Source organism: Mus musculus, chromosome 1 (assembly GCF_000001635.26).
Source record: "Mus musculus strain C57BL/6J chromosome 1, GRCm38.p6 C57BL/6J".
In the NCBI taxonomy this organism is placed as follows: Eukaryota; Metazoa; Chordata; class Mammalia; order Rodentia; family Muridae; genus Mus; species Mus musculus.
In genome coordinates, this window is record NC_000067.6 from 138,730,855 (window position 1) to 138,752,103 (window position 21,249).

The window sequence follows — 21,249 nt, forward strand, 5'->3', positions numbered from 1 at the left end:
AAGTCATCCCCAACCACATAGCAAGTTCAAGGTTAGCCTGGACTACAGGAGATCCTGTCTCAAAAAATAAAATAAAATAATTAAAACATCAGTAGTAATTATAATGGTGCATTCTCTGCTTTTCAGCTCATTTTGCTTTGCTAATAGGGACTGTTTGTGAAATCTTTGCAATCGTAAATTCATAGCACTCACTCAGATAACTCTGAGGACAGAAAATCAACTCTGCTCAAACACTAGCCAACATAGAATGCTCTGCCGCGATTTTGCCGCCCACTGACAGGCAGAGAGTTGCACGGTTTGTTTACATTGAATGCTCAGTTAGCTTGAAAAATGGCAGTTTGAGCTTCTTGGTGCTTAGTAACCCGTATGTTTTATGAGACGAGGTCAGAAGAAGAGGGGAAGTTCAAAACATTACTCTCTGGACGCAGCATAGTACCAGGAGCAAAAGTGAGCCTCATCTTGTTATTTCACTGGCAATAAATTTAAGTGCTGGGCGTTTCCCGGGAGCAGCCATTGGGAAGCACGCCCCCCATCTGAAGTCATCCGTTGACTACGGCTTTTCCCTTACCATCACAGATATTAATTATAAAGGCAAACATTCATTTGAACAGTTATGTCTTCTTTTACGATTTTTTTCTTAGTCAAACTCCATCAATTTTGACAGGCAAACTTTTATAAAAACATATCATCCTCACATGTCTGCCAAATTAGCTTGTTGCTATGTATCAACTTAAAATATTACTTTAACTGTTATACCAACACTCAAAAACAGATGGGACTGATGCAAGATGGTGCCGCGAGAAACTCTGGGGACATAAACTGATTTTGTTGTCTTAATGAGAGCTATTTGGGAATAATTCTTCTCTCAAGTTCTTGCCACAAAGGAGAACATTTTTTTTTTCTGTTTATAGAAAGTGTGGAAATCCTGAAGCCAAAACAATTCTCCAGTTAGTAGATACTGCATAAACTAAAATAACAATTATTATTTAAGTTTACATCATGCTACCTGAAGTCTATGTTCATGCTGAGAGGAAAGATGCTCTGCTTAAGCTTTGCCTCCCACTCTGAAGAAAAGGATGCCGAAGAGCAAGAGAAAGAAAGGATAGCAAACAGGAGGAACGCTGGACAAAGACTGTGAACGTAATGATTGGACACCAATGGTCAGCCACTGCGGGTTCCTTTCTGTCCTCGAGTTCTGATAGCATCAAAGCTGGACAGTAGGAGACGAAGCTTCTAATCTCCACTAATCACTTATTTGCAGAAGGCAGTCTTCTTTACGCATACTACATGTGGACATATTGTTGTAGAGTTCAGGTTTAAAATACGAGACAACAGGAGCCCTGTCCTTAATCTCTGAGTCCGCGCTCGAGAATTAACATTTCTTTCTCATGTATGTGAAATAGGCCTACTGTCTCATAAGTTGAGATTTTTTTTTAAACCGTTTTTGTTCTAGGGACCATGTTGTCTACCAACTGCAATGCTTTATAGGAGGCTGTTCCTTTGTCCTTTGTTGTTTGTTTTTTTGTTTTGTTTTGTTTTTTTGACAGAGTTTCTTTTTTTTTTCCCCTTTGGCTTGAAAGTGGTGGTTCCTAAATAAGTGAGTCAAACTAGGATATTCACAAGACAATTATCATTCTGAGAGGTTTTCATCCTTTAAGCTTCCAACCATCAGGTCTTAATGACCATTTCCAAATCAACAGCCAGTTTATTTCTGTTTCAGAGTCCATATATCCTGGTTTTGTTTCTTTGCCCTGTGCTTTCCTTTCTATTAACTGTGTGAGGGAGAGGTCAGCTATGGGCACTACATTGATGCTCCTCTATCTTGACCAGAACACTTATACTCTTTAATTCATAAGAAAATAACCAGCAAAACAAGAATAATACCACATACTGACATCTCCTCTTTCCCACAGGTATGTGATTTTAGATACGATAAATGGTCATATTTTTCCTTGTAAATACTCAATCCATAGTAGGCATACACACTGTTCAGAGCTTCCTAGTAAATTCTCAACCTTAAGGATGATGGCTTTTGGTGGGAGAGTTACATGTGTATAAAACTACAACAGAATGGGAAAGAGAGTGTAGCTAGGGAAACACTGTTTCGTATGTGTATATACATGATGCCGTTAGTCAGCCATTATTCTAAGCACTTTGGTGCTCAGAGGCCTGGTCAAAAAGGCTGAGGTCTATGGGAATTCAGTTGCATGAGTTCCTCTGTGGTATGAGCCAAGTAACACAAGTTTCCTTTGACAACTCCACATGGTTCTTATTTCATGATTTTATCAACATAGACATTTTAAGCAGGACGATCATGAAGATCTTCTATGAGATGTATTCAGCTGGATAAATTCTATTGAATGGAATTCTATATCTCACAAATCACTCATAGGCATGAAGGTGGAAGGGAGAGGGGTGGGCAGAGGTAGCAGAGATTAAAGGAAACCCCTATTTATCATTTTACAATCACGTGGAACCCTAACTGTAACTCGCTGGTACAAACACTCAGCATTTTCTCAATTTTAACAACCAAAGGTGTTTAGCAAGTACTTGAACTCCAGCACATTAGATCCAGAGCCTGGGTTTTCTGTTCACTCACTCACCAGATGAGAGATGACAACCCTGAAAATCCAACCAGCACTTCACACAACACTGATGCTTTGTTAATGGGGGAGCTAATTACTATTCCAGTTTCCTGGCTTAAGTGTCTTAAATTCTTCTACTTGCTTATGCCTCGGGCATCAAGAATAACAAAACTAAACACAAGGCTTCCTATGAGCTCCATTAATGAAAATAGCCCAGCCATGTTTTAGTGAAATTGTTTGTCATCAAATATACATGAAGGACCTGCTGCCCTACCTGACTAGACATGACAATTTAACTTGGTGTTTCCCATTGTGGCAACATGATCATAAACATATTAACAAGTCCCACAGTGTGATCAACAACAGATGTAGAATTCAAAGTGTTGACAAGTCTCATCAGGTATTTGGGCTTTACATGTTTTCCACCACATCTAAATCCCATTGCTCCAAAAACTGCCTAAGCAACTGTTCTCAGAAAAATCTGTTTGCTGTAAAAAAAAACATTCCCTTTTGTTTCATGCTTCAACTGGATAAGCAGACATAGCTTCTCTTGAATTGGCTTTGGGGAGCAGGGATCTCTTTTGCAATGCCAACAACTCATTGCAGAATAGAACCTAAACAATTCTTCAAAGTTTGGAGCCAATTTTGAGTTTAAGATCACCCCCACCTGTGATCACTGTGCCTTCCTGAACTGTAAAAGCTTCTAGAGAGAAGGGCACTTGCACGGTATGACGGATGCATGAAGCAAATCATCATGGGATGCCCATCTCCTTCTTAAGACATTGTGTTTGTTGTTTGCCATTTTAAAATATATTCAGTGTGAGCTTAAAAACAAAACAAATGAGCCCAGTACAAGGAGTTCTATTGAAGTGAAGCCAGTGATCAGATGAACATCTATTAAAATGAGAGATGAGCTTTTTAAAACATGAAGCTGGGTTTTCTGGAAATATCTGATGTATTCTGGCATCTTCCTTTTGGGAATTCCCTACTTCCCACTGGAGGGCTGTCAGTCCTCTGGCCTTATGATTCCGGGGGAGAACTTTACTAACCTAGCTAATCAGAATTCTTCACTCTTCAGGCACAGTAATTTACTCCATCAGTGAGCTATGGAGCCAAGGCACAGGCACCAAGGATTTTTCCTCTGGGCTTTGTAAAAAGCTCCTGGGAAATGCATGCTTTCTGGGTTCACTAACTATAGGACTAGGCTGAGCCCAGCAGTGTAAGTTACCATTTGCTGCTGCCTGGGAGGAGCATTTCTGACAAGACTGACACAAAGGGGTAGGGTTGCGGGAGGAGGTGGGGGAGAGGGGGGCAGAGCTGTGTTGGTGAAAGGGAGGGAGGAGGAAGAACAAACCTTTGTGACCACTGTCAAGGCCTTGACACAGCTTCCTGATGTTAGCCGTCAAATAAGCTGGTTTAAGTAGTGTAGTATTGGAATTGGTAAGCATTTCCAAGGCTAGACAGTATTATACTTAGCTTCCTCTTTGCTTCGTCCCAGGCTAGCACAGTCACTCAGTTCTGTCCCTATGCTGCAGAGGCAACCACAGGCAATATCAACACCTGAGCATGCTAGTTTTTCAAGAAAACTTTTGTAACTTTTTTGTATGTTAAAATTGGGGTTTCATATCAATTTTAGGGGCCCACAAAACACTCGTTTTCTTTTGATTTGTCTCCCCTGGTTGTTTTAAAGGGTAAAGGAAATTCAGAGTATAAGGCTTAGTGGTAGAATGCTTGTGTAGCAAGTACAAGGTTGGGGTTCAAGTCATAATACTGGGAGTGGGAAGTAAATCTATTCTGAGCAACAGGGCTATCCAAGACTGCTCATAGGCAGGCATTAGCTCACAGGCTGTGTTTTGTCCAACCCTGATCTAATGCTCACTTTTGGTATTCCCTAAGCACTGACTCTACCTCACTCTTCTTCCAAGGGTATTTTCCTAAGGAAAATTTTCCACATGCTGTGTCATTCAGTATAAATAGAGTTAACTATCTTCTTTGCTCTAGGAGTGTCCATTGGCTAAAGTCAATGAGAAATTTCCATCTTACTGCCCATGGAACTGATTCAGAACTCACCAAGGACTGAACGGTACACAATGAGCCAGGGATTCTAAGAAAAATGCATCTTCTATTCCAGATGCCTTATATATCCACTCTAGTGATCCAGAAACTAAGCAGAGACTCATGGTTGCTATCCAGGAGTCCACCTTGTGGGGCTGGGGCATGGAGTACTGACCAGAAGGCAATGGTCAGAATCAGTGAAACTCAATAGCATCCACCTGGAATCAGGCAGCAGGATCTCTAAGTGGCCCCTTTGCTTTGCTTATCTAACTACATGTCTACTAGGTTCTCAAGGCTTCTAGGAAAAAGACCCTTGGCATTTGAGGAAGAACCAGAGAGAATCACTCTAGGCTGCTTCCAGGAGGATCACGGGGCTCAGCACTGTCATTTCAGAGTCAAGTGCAGGTCACATCTTCAGCTTTTGAAGATAAGGCACTGTCCTTTGCCTGTTAACTGAGAATTCTCTGAACTCTGTGGGAACAATTTCATACAACACAAAGTAACTATTTATATGCAAAAGTATCTCTATACTAGTACCACCTAGCTCTCCTTTAGTCTGTCCCTTCCAGCCAGAATGGCTTGTCTTCCTCAAAGCATAGCAAGCAAGAAAAGCATTATAAATTGTTTTCCCTCCATGACCAGCCCTCTTTATTCAGATCTTAATGCTATTCACCCTGTGTTATTATCATTTCCATCTGCAGTGCGATATCACTTTCAGAGAGGGCTTATCTATCCACTCTGTCTTCCCAGCCATTTTTATCTTCTAATTCTGCATGGGTTAATTAATAGAATTGCCATCTATCTGAAATTATTTTTTTTCACTGTTTTTAATCATCTATTTCCCTGGTAAAACAGACGTTTCATGAAGACAGGAACCTTGTCAACCCTTCTCGCAACCGTGTTCTCAGTGAAGTGCCTAAAAGAATGTCTCACACTCAATAAATAAGTGCTGATAAAGCAGGAAAGGAAATTGGAAGGGAGGAAGGAAGGAGACAAGAAAGCGAGGAAGAATGGGGTGGGGAGGTGAGGCGGGGGAGGAGACCCTGTCTTAGGACTTCATATATCTTTCTTAGCATCACGCAGCTTAACCTTTCAACCTCCATAAATGTCTGGCTTTCCTGTTTTAATTGTTTCACTGAGTGATCATCTGTTGGACCATTTCATGAGAGAGTAAGTGTCCAGTGTCATGTAGGACCCCAGAGATCGCCACAGCAGAGACAAACACCAAGAGGAAGATTATACTTTAAAGTGATCTTTAAAAATATATACTTTTTAAAAGTATATAGTACCCTTGTCAGTCAGGAACTAAGAAGGCTAGATGAGGAGAAAAGACGCCTCCCTTCTGGAGAGCATTACAGAATCAGGCAGTATTAACCAATTTAGCCTAATGCCTGATTTCTCCCTTGTTCATCATGCCTTTTCAGTAATATCTAACTACACTGATATTAGTACTCCATTTTCTTAAGTACTTAAAGGACGTCCCCCCTGGGTGACCAGTGTTATATCCAGAGTGTTTCTAGCTAGAACTAGATGTAAGTGTTTCTAGCTTAACAAGTGCACAACCCTCCCAAGAGAAAAAAATACCTGTTTTATCTGCCGTTTTCATGAGAACTAATGAGTAGCTCTTTTTCCTACTTCAGGGGGCTCTTCTAGAGTAGGAAATAAAGAAGTTAAGAAGACCAAGAAAAAAAGCCACCCAGCATCCCCTTGAAAGGTTTGGGTTTGGGTCTGGGTTCTCAGAGTCTAGGTCTTACCTTAGAATCCTGCTTCTAATAGTGTTTCTCTTAAAAGAGAGGAAGAGGAGTCCCGAGAGAGCCTGGGTGCTCTCAGACTCCTGTGTGTGCAGTGAGAGCCACATTCATTTTTCGTGCATGGTGAGGAGGGGCTGATTCCTAGATTTGTTTTTTAATAATCTAAAAATTCACCTAGACATAAAAATTTTAATGTATCAGTCAATCAGTCAAAAGCAAAATGTGTATATATTTAAAAGTAAATGAATAGTAATTAATAAATGTTTATTTAAAGTCTGCGTGTATTTGAATTACCTAGGTCATCAGCTGATTATTACAGCCATAGGGAATTACCACATCCTCAAGTCACAACGAACCGTCATGAACTAGAGGCTCATTTAGTGCACTTGCCAATTAATTTTACCCAGGTATTGGACTCCTATCAAGGAGTCATCAGGAGTGCATGAAGCAGCATTAAAAGCAGGATCCCACAGTTAACACAGATAAAACTTCCTGCGTTAGCCAAGAAGCAACAAGGCAGCTGACTTCAACCCTACCCGTATCCATGATTCCCCTGGGTTCTGGCCAGTGCCGGCTGAAAATATTCTCTAAAAGTTTCTTTGAACCTGTCTAAAGATGGAGTCCTTAGGCCTCCTGGAATGTTTCTATAGTGACCAGTCACTACATTTTAAGTGCGTTGGCTTCTATGACAGCTCTTTGTCTGAGCATCTACTAATGCATAGTTATCTCTTCCAGGAGCAGCCTAACACTTAACACTTAACTTCTTCCTGCACATTCTTACGAGGGGTTCCTAATTAGATCAGCAATCCTTTTTATTTCCGCAGCATTACAAAATCATGTTCCCAAAAGATGTCTGTATATTTATTAACCCTTTAACCTCTAGATAATGACAAAATCTGGTGTATAAAATAAGTTCTGCCATCTGGGCAGATCTTGCCACTTGGCAAGAAGCCATATCCCAGGAGTGAAATGAGATTTGCGATGGCAAATCCTCCCTGAAATTTCCTTGTTTCCTTCCTAAGACATGATGTACCAGGAGTAAAAAGTATGCTTAGATTCATTAATGTCATCTTAAATGAATGTACTGGGAGCATAAATAGTTCAAACCAAGGTCAGGGGGTCATGAGTCTCCCCTAAATTTGGGTTATGAAAGAAGAGTGACAGAAGTCCAAGCATGCTAATGACAAAATGTGAACAAAATTAAATGTTACAGGAGGTGGTAGGCCAACTAGCTAAGTAGCAGCACATTTCATAAAGGACCAGGACGTTCAAGAAGACTCCAATGTCAAGTTAACGTGTGCTTCCAGTGCTTCAGTGGGTCCTGGTATTGCACGTAGGTGAGGAGGTTCCTGCCACTTGGTCAAGAATTACTGATCTTTAATACTTACCATGAAATTGAATAGAAGTCCGAGGGATTGTGTGGGAAGTGTGGCACATGTTCCAGGCCCGGAATCTGGCAGGGACTCAGGTGTATGTACCCAAGTTTCCAGGGTCTCAGACCTGCTCTACCTTATCAAGTTTCCTGGCATGGTCCATTGTTCCACAGGTCTGTCCTTGTTTTTCCTAAACAGACTGACAGTCACAGAATGACCAAGCCATGTCCCAAGCAAGTAGCAGTTAAAGCACTAATTTTAAGTCACTGAAGTCCTACTTCTGTTTAGGATCTGAGTGAAGGTGTTGCATCCTGAAGGACTAAAGTCATAAATGATTTCAGAAAAGCTGAGCAAGGCTGTAAGTGCATGCTTCTTATCAGATGGAAGGACTTTGTCTTCCTAGGGAAATTCTGCTCTAGACAAAACCTTTCCTTTTCAGAAAATTTTACCCTCTGGTTGGAAGCCTTACATTTCTCAACTGAGAGTTGAGCATCTTGATGGAGTCCATCTTGGAGCTTCCTTCATCTTCAGAACAGGATACAGGACATGCAAATACTGGATAAGACTAGAATAAAAAAGAAACCGAATGCCTTTGAGGTTCTGGTTGATAGACTGAAAAAGACCATGGTGCCTCAGTAAATTTTGGAGGTATGATAGTCTAGAAATAGTCACAACTTTACCCAGAAGATTAAAAAAAAAGTTAACTGTTTTCATTTAAATTTTAGATACTAAAAAGACACTAAAGACATTGTTATAAAACACAATTGTAATCAAAATACAATTACACAACTATAAAATGAATTGCTACTGAAGTTGTTGGTGTCAGAGCAGGCCCTTGACAGACCATCACATACTAGGCTGAGTCACACATTTCCAAGAGATGAGCTTATGACCCATGAAATAGTGATTATCACAAAAAGGATATTTATTCAATGTGGCCATGATGGGAAGAGGAACAAAGTGCCCCTTTCCTCTGTGTCCCCCAACTCTGTCCATCTCCTGAGTAGTGATATGAGGCTTGGTTTAAAGAGAAGTCAAGAGGTAGGCATAGCTAAACAGTCCTGATAAAATGAGACTCTGGCCATCACTGATCCATCCTGTCTCCGCTCAAGACTCTCCTGAAAGGTAATCTTAGTTACCAGCCTATGTGTTGTCGGCCTATGTGAAGTCTCTTTTCAGGAGATAATTTTCCCTTCTGGCTGTCATCAGGGGCATAGGCTTCAGTCTTCATAAGACAGTTTGAGAAATTCCAATTTCTTGGGATTCATTGCTCCAATAGCCTAACAGCCAAAGGTAGGGGGCACAAATGTCTGCTTAGCATATCTTCCTTCCTGCCCAAATGGGTACAGTAATTCTCTGAGGGTCACCAGAAATGAAATGATACATGGTTTAAACCACCCAGGGAAGTAGAGAGTGGGTGTTCTATTTATGATCCCGAAGTCATTTTTAATAACTCACCTATGTTCGCATTCGTTGTCTGTTTGCTTGTTCTCTCCTGGTAAAACAAATGAGTAACAAGGGCTGCATAAGATCTGATGGCTCCTTTATCGATTGGAATTCTAGCTCTTAGTATTCGATTGCTTTTAATCTTCCTTTGGTCTGATGTAGGTTGAAGCAGAGATTTCAATGACTCTCTTCTAGCTTTAACGCGTTCTTCCCCCAATAATCCTGCCCGTGTCAGTAAAATGTTTGGTCCTGCCCAAAAGTCCGCACCTCTTTGAGCTCTTCAGTGAGTGTTTGCTGGAAAAATGGGTGTTGGAGAATCAATCAGCCCAATGAACTCTGATTTCAGGAGCTGCGTGGAAGAGCTATGGGGAAAATATTTAACATTTAACCTGGCAATTCCGTCTGCACAGTAAGGTGACAACTGGGACATAGAAATGTCTGAGGACTCTTGGAGCTACCTACTTCTTATGTGATCTGTCAGTTTCTAGGGAAAGAGTAGGCAATGCTTGTAGTTTTTAAGTGTGGCAAATGTTTCATGGTCCATACGTCAATAAATAAATTTCCAAGTTTGCCGTATCCCATGTTGACAGGTTTTCTTTGTGAATTCAAGGTCAAACTGGGAAACTAAGGGTTTGATTTTTCTCTGTTGGAGTACCACTATTGATTATTTGCTTCTCTGCCTCCTTTAGAGTCTTTGCTATTAACTATAAAAGCTAATTCTTTTCCTAGGTCCTATCTGCTTACAATAGCGAAAGGATCTCTAATGAGAGACTCTTGCTCAAAATGTTTGACATCCTCAGACACATGGGGATGCAACTTACAATCACATTGAGATTCCATCTCATCCCAATCAGAATGACTAGGAAACAAAAGACAAGAAATATTGACAGAGATATCAGGGTAAGTAAATTACCAGTAGGGTGTGTAAATTCCTATAGCCACTGTGGAAATAAATATGGAAGGTCCTCAAAAACTACCATGTAATCTAGATTTACTACTCCAAGCTTATCCCATAGGAATGTAAGTTAGGGTGCCACTAAGATACTTGCACTGTGTTTAGTGTAGTACTATTCCCAACCAGCATAAATGCCCATAAATGGATGGACGAACAAAGAGACAATAATACGCACAATGGAACTTCATTTGGCTATAAAGAATGTAATGTAATGATGTGAGGTGTAGGACCATAGATGAAACTGGAGATCATGATGTTAAGTAAGTCAGAATCAGAAGAGCACTTATTAGTCACATTTTCCCATATGCAGGGGTGTGTGTGCAGGGGGGGGGTTGCTCATACACACACATGTGCTCTGTGGAGAGAATAGGAAGGTGGCAAAAGGAAGGAGCAAGAGACAGTAGGAGTGGCAATGGAAAAAAGAACAACAAATATGTTCTCTGTCTTCTGAAAAAAAACCACACAGAAGGATGGTATTTTGAGAGGAAGAATGGAGCCATCCATCTGCAGAGGTTACAAGGGAGTATGATGTGTGGGGTAAAAATGACATATACCCATGAACATGATATAAATGTCTTACATTAAAAAATAATTTTAAGCCGGGCATGGTGGCTTTAATCCCAGCACTCAGGAGGCAGAGGCAGGCAGATTTCTGAGTTCGAGGCCAGCCTGGTCTACAGAGTGAGTTTCCAGGACAGCCAGGGCTACACAGAGAAACCCTGTCTCGAAAAACCAAAATAATAATCGTAATAATAATTTTAAGATAGCATTCCTTCAAAGTCTAATGAGTAGGGTAGAAAGATACTGAGTTTGTATGGAGAGATGGGTTTGTAGTTTGGTTTCTGCTGCTGATATACAACATCAACCAAAACAAATTTTGGGAGCAAAGGGCTTATTCAGCTTTTGAACTATTGTCCATCACTGATATATGACAATATGATGACTTTTGTCCTGCCTCTCTTTGTATTAGTTTGGCTAGGAGTTTGTAGATCGTGTTACTCTTTTCAAATAACAAACCCTTTGCTTGACAGAGTCTATGTATTATTGTTGCTTTAATCTATTTCATTCATTTCAGCCCTAGTCTTTATTAGAATGGCTTCTTGTTGTTTTGCATTGGTTATTTCTCTCAAGTCTCTCCAATTGCTTCTAGAACTGCTATGTGCATCCCAGAAGACCTGAGGTTACATTCTCGCTTTCATATGCTTCTAGGATATTTCTAATTTCCTCCATGATTTCTTCAATGCCTCGATCATCATTCTGGAGTGGATTCTTCATTCTCCAATATCTGTGTAGTTCCTGAAGTTTCTCCTGCTATCAATTTCCACTTTTATTTTCCTATAATCAGATGGGATATAAAACTGAGTTGTCTCTGATTATTTTTTGTATTTGTTATGGCTTTATTCATAGTCTATGATTAGTTTCAAAGAACGTTTCACTTGTTATGGAGAGGAATATGTAATCCTTGTCTGTTGGAGAGAATGTTTTGTAGATAGCTGTTGAAAGTCATTTAAACATGAACATGAGGTATTAACATCTCTCACTATTATGTGGCCTTTTATGCCTTTCAGTTTTGTTTATAAAATTATAAATGTTCAATTTGGTACATAAATGATTACAATCATTATATCCTCTTCATAAGTTGTTCCATTTGCCAATATATAATTGTCCTCTTGATCTTTTCTAACTTTTGTTTTAAATCTACTTTGTCATGGTGAAGTATCTTGAGAGGTACAAGACTTGCTGTATAAGCCCAACAACCTGAGTTTGAGCCTCAGGCCCATATGGAAAAATCTAGATGCAGTGGTGTGTGTGTCAGCGATCATAGCACTCTTCTAGCAAAATGGGGAAGAGACAGAATAATTCTCTGGAAGCTCACAAGGCAGCTAGCTTGGGATATTCACCACAGAAGAAACAAGAGTGATCCTGCTTTGACAAGGGGAAAAATGACGCCTAAAACTTGTCCTCTGACCTCCACATATATTCCCTAATGCATACATATACTCACACACGTGTGCACACACACACTTAAACTCACATGCATGCGTACACACACACACTCACACACACATACTCATTCACAGTCACACACACTCACATGTGTTCGTGCATACACACACTCACATACATACTCATACATATGTATACACACACATACACATGCACACAAAACCCAAATAGTTAATTAGATTTCTAATACCAGATATATTATTAGCCATGCCTATCAATTTATGCTTTCTGTTCACTTGATAGGTTCATTTCCATCTTATTTTTGACACTCAGTATTGGATATCTATGGTATATAAATGTGTTTTCTGGAGACAAAAATAGTTTTCTCTCATTTTTTAAAGCAAGTGTCTCTTTGTTTTCATTGGTGATTTGAACCTATTTACATCTGTGGCTATCACTGAAAGAGATACTATTTCATACAAATGTGTGACCTATTTAATTAGATCATTGATATTTATTTTCCTCCTTCCTTATTATACTTGGAGGCTTACTGGTTTCCTGGGCTGGACATGGTTGGCACTTTCCAATCTCTTTGCTCATTTGTTTCATGGACTGCTTTCTGTCATCAGCTCCTGTGGATGAGACTATCTTCTTTCTCAGTATGTAGTAATCCTTTAAGAAGTTTCTGTGGTGCTATGTTGTTCATCATGAATTTCTTTAACTTGTGTTTGTCTTCAAACACCCCTACTTAGCCATCAATTTGGAATGGATAACATCACTGGGTATTATAATCTTGTTTAGCAGTTATTCATTTTCAGGACTTGAAATAATACAGTGCTGTGACTTCCTGAATTTGGTGGATCTTCATGAAAAATTTAAAGTTAATTGACATTCCTGCCTTTGTCTGAGAGCTTTCCATTTAGAATTGTTTTGTGCTTTTCACACCTTAACTCTGAGGAGTCAAAGAGGGGCTTTTCTTGGGTAGTACCTATTTGAGGGCTTGAATCACTTCCTGTTTGGATGTCACCTTCTTTCTTTGGGTTTCTTTAGACTGTATTCCTTTTGCTATTACATCAGTTTTTCTACTTCATAGGTTACTAAATTCCAAGTGTTTACAGGTACCCCGAGCACTTGGAAGTATAGGCTATTCTCACTTTTTCTTCATATATAACTGAGTGTATGCCTTGACTTTGTGCTCTGTCTCCATAATAGATTTTTCTCATGGTTTTGTCAATTTGTTATGTTTTCTGACTTTTTTGAACTGATTGCTTCTTTCATTTCCAGAATTTCTATTTGATTCTTTTTTCATTGTTTCAGCTTCATTACTGAATTTTTCCTCTCTCTATTTTTTTTTAATTTTCTTCTCCAATTCTCTGTTTCATTCACTTTGAATACTCTCTTGCCAAGATCATGAATTCATTTTTTTCGGTTCATTCATTGGTGTGAGTCTTCTGTATGCTAGTGATCCTTTTTAAAGCTGGACTCTGAATTCCTTCCTAGACAGTTCAGCTACTTAAGAGAACTGTGAGGCTGGGAATGTATGCTGCAGGGTTGTTATTTCAGATTCTTGCTCTTTCTTTGTTGTGTTTGGTGAATATGTTGGGATGAATGTATATTCTAATGTTAATACTCCCTTTCTCCCAACTCTATTTGGTTGGTTTTGTTTTATTTTATGTGGGCCTCCCTAGAGGGTTGTCTTCATGAGGAATTACATTTCTTGCAGTGAATTAGGAGGTTTTGTCTGTGTAGACCTTTCTATATCACATGTGTGTTCCCACTAATGGTTGAAGACAATGGAATGAGAGCATTGACTAGATAGAATGTGGTGTATAGGACTGTTAAAGCAAAGGTTTCAGCATTGAACTCGTAAATGGGAAAGGAACAAGAAGGATGAAAGGCGGTACAATATGAATGAGAAGGGAAGCATGTGGGCTGAGGGTATGAAGGGACTAGACCACCACACATGCAAAAATGTAGTCAAAATGTTTGTAGGCATAGCACAGCAACAGCCAGCTGGGAAGGTCTTTCCTGGTGCAATGGGATATAACAATTCACCTAGAAAACTGCAAGCAAAGGATAAACAGGCCGAGAAAGAAATTAGGGAAACAACACCTTTCACAATAGTCACAAATAATATAAAATACCTTGGTGTGACTCTAACTAAGAAAGTGAAAGATCTGTATAATAAGAACTTCAAGTCTCTGAAGAAAGAAATCAAAGAAAATCTCAGAATATGGAACGAACTCCCATGCTCATGGATTGGCAGGATTAATATAGTGAAAATGGCTATCCTGCTGAAAGCAATCTACAGATTCAATGAAATCCCCTTCAAAATTCCAACTCAATACTTCACTGAGTTAGCAGGGCAATTTGCAAAATCATCTGGAATAATAAAAAACCTAGGATAGCAAAAACTATTCTCAACAATAAAAGAACTTCTGGTAGAATCACCATGCCTGACCTAAAGCTGTACTACAGAGCAATTATGATAAAAACTGCACAGTACTGGTACAGTGACAGACAGGTACATTAATGGAATAGAATTGAAGACCCAGAAATGAGTCCACACACCTATGGTCACTTGATCTTTGACAAGGGAACTAAAACCGTCCAGTGGAAAAAAGCATTTCCAGCAAATGATGTTGGGACAACTGACGGTTATCATGTAGAAGAATGCAAATTGATCCATTCTTTTTTTTTATTAATTAGGTATTTTCTTCATTTACATTTCCAATGCTACCCCAAAAGTCCCCCAAACCCTCCCCCCACTCCCCTCCTCACCCACTCCCACTTCTTGGCCCTGGTGTTCCCCTGTACTGGGGCATATAACATTTGCAAGACCAATGGGCCTCTCTTTCCACTGAGGGCCGACTAGGCCATCTTCTGATACATATGCAACTAGAGACACGAGCTCCGGGGGGTAATGGTTAGTTCATATTGTTGTTCCATCTATATGGTTGCAGACCCCTTTAGCTCCTTGGGTACTTTCTCTAGCTCCTCCATTGGGGGCCTTGTGATCCATCCAATAGCTGATTGTGAGCATCTACTTATGTGTTTGCTAGGCCCCAGCATAGCCTCACAAGAGACAGCTATATCTGGGTCCTTTCAGCAAAATCTTGCTAGTGTATGCAATGGTGTCAGCATTTGGATGCTGATTATGGGATGGATCCCCAGATATGGCAGTCTCTAGATGGTCCATCCTTTCATCTCAGCTCCAAACTTTGTCTCTGTAACTCCTTCCATGGGTGTTTTGTTCCCAATTCTAAGAAGGGGCAAAGTGTCCACACTTTGGTCTTCCTTCTTTTTGAGCTTCATGTGTTTTGCAAATTGTATCTTGTATCTTGGGTATTCTAAGTTTCTTATCAGTGAGTACATATCACTTGAGTACTTTTGTGATTGGGTTACCTCACTCAGGATGATGCCCTCCAGGTCCATCCACTTGCCTAGGAATTTCATAAATTCATTCTTTTTAATAGCTGAGTAGTACTCCATTGTGTAGATGTACCACATTTTCTGTATCCATTACTCTGTTGAGGGGCATCTGGGTTCTTTCCAGCTTCTGGCTATTATAAATAAGGCTGCTATGAACATAGTGGAGCATGTGTCCTTCTTACCAGTTGGGGCATCTTCTGGATATATGCCCAGGAGAGGTATTGCTGGATCCTCCGGTAGTACTATGTCCAATTTTCTGAGGAACTGCCAGACTGATTTCCAGAGTGGTTGTACAAGCCTGCAATCCCACCAACAATGGAGGAGTGTTCCTCTTTCTCCACATTTTCGCCATCATCTGCTGTCACCTGAATTTTTGATCTTAGCCATTCTGACTGCTGTGAGGTGGAATCTCAGGGTTGTTTTGATTTGCATCTCCCTGATGATTAAGGATGCTGAACATTTTTTTTTCAGGTGCTTCTCAGCCCTTCGGTATTCCTTTGGTGAGAATTCTTTGTTTAGCTCTGAGCCCCATTTTTAATGGGGTTATTTGAATTTATGGAGTCCACCTTCTTGAGTTCTTTGTATACATTGGATATTAGTCCCCTATCTGATTTAGGATAGGTAAAGATTCTTTCCCAATCTGTTGGTGGCCTTTTTGTCTTATTGATGGTGTCTTTTGCCTTACAGAAGTTTTGCAATTTTATGAGGTCCCATTTGTCAATTCTTGATCTTACAGCACAAGCCATTGCTGTTCTGTTTAGGAATTTTCCCCTAGTGCCCATATCTTCGAGGCTTTTCCCCACTTTCCCCTCTATAAATTTCAGTGTCTCTGGTTTTATGTGGAGTTCTTTGATCCACTTAGACTTGAGCTTTGTACACGGAGATAAGATCCATTCTTATGCTCAGCCTTTCTTAAAGGACCACCTGGCCAGTGGTGGCACCACCCAGAAGCGGCTAGACCCTCCCACATCCATCATTACCAAGACAATATTCCACACATCTACTACAGGTCCATTTCATAGAGGCATTTGCTCAACTGAGACTCTCTCTTCCCATGTATGTCTGTCTAGGTTGGTGTCAAATTGACAAAAACAGTCAACAGGAGATATTGGTTTAGTTTATATATATTTGGATATATGATCTCTTTCTCTACTAGAACTGTCATTTGGTTGAGTCTCCATGTAGGCAGGGAGGATGACTAAAATGAGCAGTTGAAATAATTTAGTCTGTGTGCCCTTTTAGATGAGAGGTTTCTGTAAGCCTAAACTTACCCCTGCCAGAGTTTCCTGGCCTGGGTCAGCTAACCTCTGAGCCAGATACAACCCAGCCCCCTATAAATGAGGGATCACACTTTCCACAGTCAGTGCTCTGTGATTCATGCTCTGGAAGAATATGGCAGACCGTCCCAGCAGAGTACCCGTGTATACTGGCAAAGCCTGGTTTCCACAGCACAATGCTCCCTTGTAACTTGACCTAGGAATGACTGAGTAGAAGTTTGTTTATCTGGCTTTAGTTTGTGTGCCCTCTCTTTATGCTGCCATGCTCTGCCCTGCACTCCCTGTCTACCATTCAGGTGTTTCTCTCCCAGACTCCTGGAGACACACTGCAAGAAGTTCACACACAAACACTGTTGATAACCAGTCCACAGTTTTGGGTGGCTGCGGTGGTTCTAGCTCAGTGGCAGCTGCCACCATTTAAAAATTCACAGTGGGGGTAGCTACAGTGACAGCTGTGGCTGTAGTGGCTTATCCCAGAGCAGTGGTCACTGGGGATCTTGTTATATAAGATCACTAATAGTGCGATTTCTATAGGCGGTTCATTAGAAGTAGCCTTTAAGACTGAGCCCCATGCTACCTAAGCCTGTGCTAGCTGCAGGGGCAGCTGAGGCTACAGATACTGAGTCAAATTATGGGAGATGAGCACTGGTGACCAGAACAAGCACTGGTCAGTTGGTGAGTTGTGGAGTTGGAAGGTACTGTGAGGGGTCTGAGGCACAGCAAATCTGGCCTTTCTCTTTTCCTATATTCATCTACTTGCTCAGACATGGTTTCTAAGCCACCATCTTACTCACAAGTCCAGATGACTGATTTTAGATATGTGCCATCTTGACTGGCACTGAGATGCCTAGCATATCTGTAAAGATATTTCATCATTGAGGTTAGAAGTTGAACCGAGATTCACTCAATACACCTCCAAAGGCCTGAGTAGAAGAGAAGGTGGAAGGACAGCTTCATTCCTTTCTGTTTCCTGACTGCATTTGGCCTAGACATGTCATCTCACCCCCATAGTCCACCTTCCTGGGTCTCTAGGTGACAAATCCTGGGAGTCCTTAGCCACTATGGTCAAATGGACCCGTCCTCCATCATAAGTCAGTGTAGCTACTGGTTTTTATCTATCTGGTGAATCCTAACTAGATACAATGATTAAGTTCATTACCTGTTCTGAGCTAAGACAGAATTCCAACAGTGAGCTTCTTCCCATCAGTTTACATTTTCCATCTAGTCTTGGGATCCACACCATTTACAAAAAGGAAGGAGAAACTTGCAACTACCCTTGCTTTGCAATAATCTCATAACTGCTCTCTAAACATGTTAAGGAGTCTAAAGACTTCCATGAGGTTGTCTTTTCTATATTCTCAGGACTGGGTCAGGTCTAACTTAAAAAAAAATAAAATAAAATAGACTGGAGATAGCCTCTAAAAGACTAGTCCTAATCTAATCTTTTCTACCCTGTTCCCTGTCCCTAGTATTCCTTACAAATCATTCAGGATTTTCCATTCCATTCTGCGTTTTATAATTTATCACTACTGAGATGCATACTAACATACAAACCAGCTGGTAAAGCTTTGGTACTCCTTGCTGAAAGGGTCTTAAAACCATGCCACGTTCTCCTGAAATTGCTGTCTCCCTGATCTGAGCTTAGTAAGCCTTATAAAATGGCTTTGAGCTCTGAGCTCTCAGAAAGCCAGGGCTTCAATCAACTCTAAGAGTTTCATTCTTGGTTTTGAAGAGTGTTCATCTTTAAGGTGGTGGAAGAGGGGTGAGGAGCTGGTCCCACAAGGAGACTGAGGCAGAAGACAACAGTAGTGGAGAGAGGAGGAAAGGAAAAACACAATCAATGTATGCTATAAGCTATTGAGTCTGAGCAGTAAAAAACAAAATGTGAAAAACAATAGCTTTGGAATATATTAAGTATGCAATTTTGAAATCTGAATTTCATTTTTATGGTAGTATGGGAGGGAGTTACTGACTATTTGAAATTGTTTTCCTATATCATTCCAAGGCACATTTCAGATAAACAAGTTTAGTTGCATCAAAAGCCCCCAAAAGCGGCAATTACAACTCTTAAAATACTTTAGAAAAATGATGCCATTTACAAAGATGTTACAAAGAACCAAGAACAGAAGCACCCTTAAGTAGAAGATTACAGAATGTGGAGGTCTGGAGCTGCGGTTTAGACTGAGATAACTTACAGGAGCACCAAAAGCATGGTCTCACAAAAGCCACATCTCAGAACCTTGCAACATTTCACAACTCCAAAAATCAGAAACAGACATCTTCCATAAATAGAGTCAACAGCTGAGGAAAACTCAAGATTTAACAAGTGACCTAAGACAAAAACTGAAAATAAAAGCCATCTGAGAAGGTACTTGGCTCAGACTTCAGTAGTCTGGGGACAGAGCTTACAATAACTACATCAAAAACCACCTAGCATCTCCATTGCAGCCTTCCTCATACTAACAGACCAAAAATAAGGGAAGGGGGCTTTCTTAGTTAGGGTTTTACTGCGGTGAACAGACACCATGACCAAGGCAACTCTTATAGAGACAACATTTAATTGGGGCTGGCTTACAGGTTCAGAGGTTCAGTCCATTATCATCAACATGGGAACATACAACATCCAGGAAGACATGGTGCAGAAAGAGCCAAGAGTTCTATATCTTGTTCTGAAGGCAAACAGAAGAAAACTGGCTTCTAGGCAACTAAGAAGATGGTCTTAAAACCACACACCCACAGTGACACACTTCCTCCAAGGCCACACCTGCTCCAACAAGGCCACACCTCCAAACAGTGCCACTCCCTGGGCCAAGTATAGTCAAAACATCACAGGGGCAGAGAAAAAAAGCAATGCTTTCAAGAATAAAGAAGATTCCCACCATGGTAAGTAGTTTCATAAGTATGATCAGAAAGCTAAAAGCTAAAAGAGACCCCTCAACTATTCCCTACAACCTGGAATATATTGACATGGTATTTATGAAAATGAAATGGATAAGAGTTCACTTTCCATTCCCACCCTCTTTGGACAAGTCCCTTAAAGGTCTGAGTGCAATCTTCAGTGCTCTCAGTGAAGATCTAGAGCAGGTTCTCAGTTTGTCAGTCATAACCCCTTTGGGGGTTACATATCAGGTATCCGCACATCAGATATTTACTCTATGATTCATAACAGTAGCAAAATTACCGTTATGAAGTAGCAATGAAAATAATTTTGTCTGGGGATCCCCAAAACATGAGGAACTATATTAAAGGGGTACAGCCTTAGGAAGGTTGAGAACCACTGGTCTAGATGGTACTATCAAACCTCAAGTAGAGCCAGATACCTGTAAGACTCTCATGCTAAGCATTTAAATATCTGTCTCACTCAGAATCCCCATGGCCCACATCTTTTAAACCTGTCTAATCACTTAAAGGTTTTTTTCTTACCAGAGTATAGAAACTAATTTCATATAAATAACCATATTAATATTAATGAGTTGCTTTAAACATGATAAAAATCATACAAGGTCTTCATTAGAATATTTCATTCTACCAATAGGAGACATACATTCTTCTCAGTGACTGAAAAAAATACTTTTAAATCAACAGTGGATGACTGAAAAAAATCAAAGAAGACATTAAAAATCCTCAAAAAAATCGAATGAAAAGTGACCATATGACCTACAAGAACATCTAGGCTATGTATGGGACAGTTTGAAAGGAGATGGGTGCTCACTTAAAGCAGACACTGTGGGGAAACACTGTAATCTCAGTGCACATATGCATGCACACACACACACACAAAACAAACAAAATGAACAAACAAACAAAACCCTTGAAGCGGGGGTGGGGGGTTGTCTTAAGTTCTCTTTCATCCTTATAGTGAGTCCCAGGCAAGTCTGCTATATAAAAAGTCTCAAAAAAATAATCAAGTTAATACCTGCTGATATACCTCAAGTTTAAAAAAAAAAACAAAATAAAATAGGAAGCCAGACTCTAATGCCATAGAGAACAACAGATAATAAATATAGGGCAGAAATTAATGAAAGACACTAAGGGACCATTGCATAGAATCAATCACAGAGTATTTTAAAATGTAAGCAAGACTGGCAAATCCCAGCAAACTACCCAAAAGAAAGAAAAGACTCAAACTGATAAAATCAGAAATGAAATGGTAGTTATTATAATGGATTTCTGGAGAATAACTAAGGAGTATTTTGAAATATATTCCAAAAAAAAAACTGGAAAGCCTTGAAGAAATAAATTCCTAAACACATACAGCTTACCAAAATTAAATAACAAACACAGAAACACTTAAACAGATGCAATCCAAGCAACAGACTGAGGCAGAGCTAAAAGCCTCCCACAAAGAAAAGCACAAGACTGGATAAAGTCATGCTGATTTCTACTATATTTTAAGGAAGACCTAACACCAGTGCTTCAGGGGAAAAA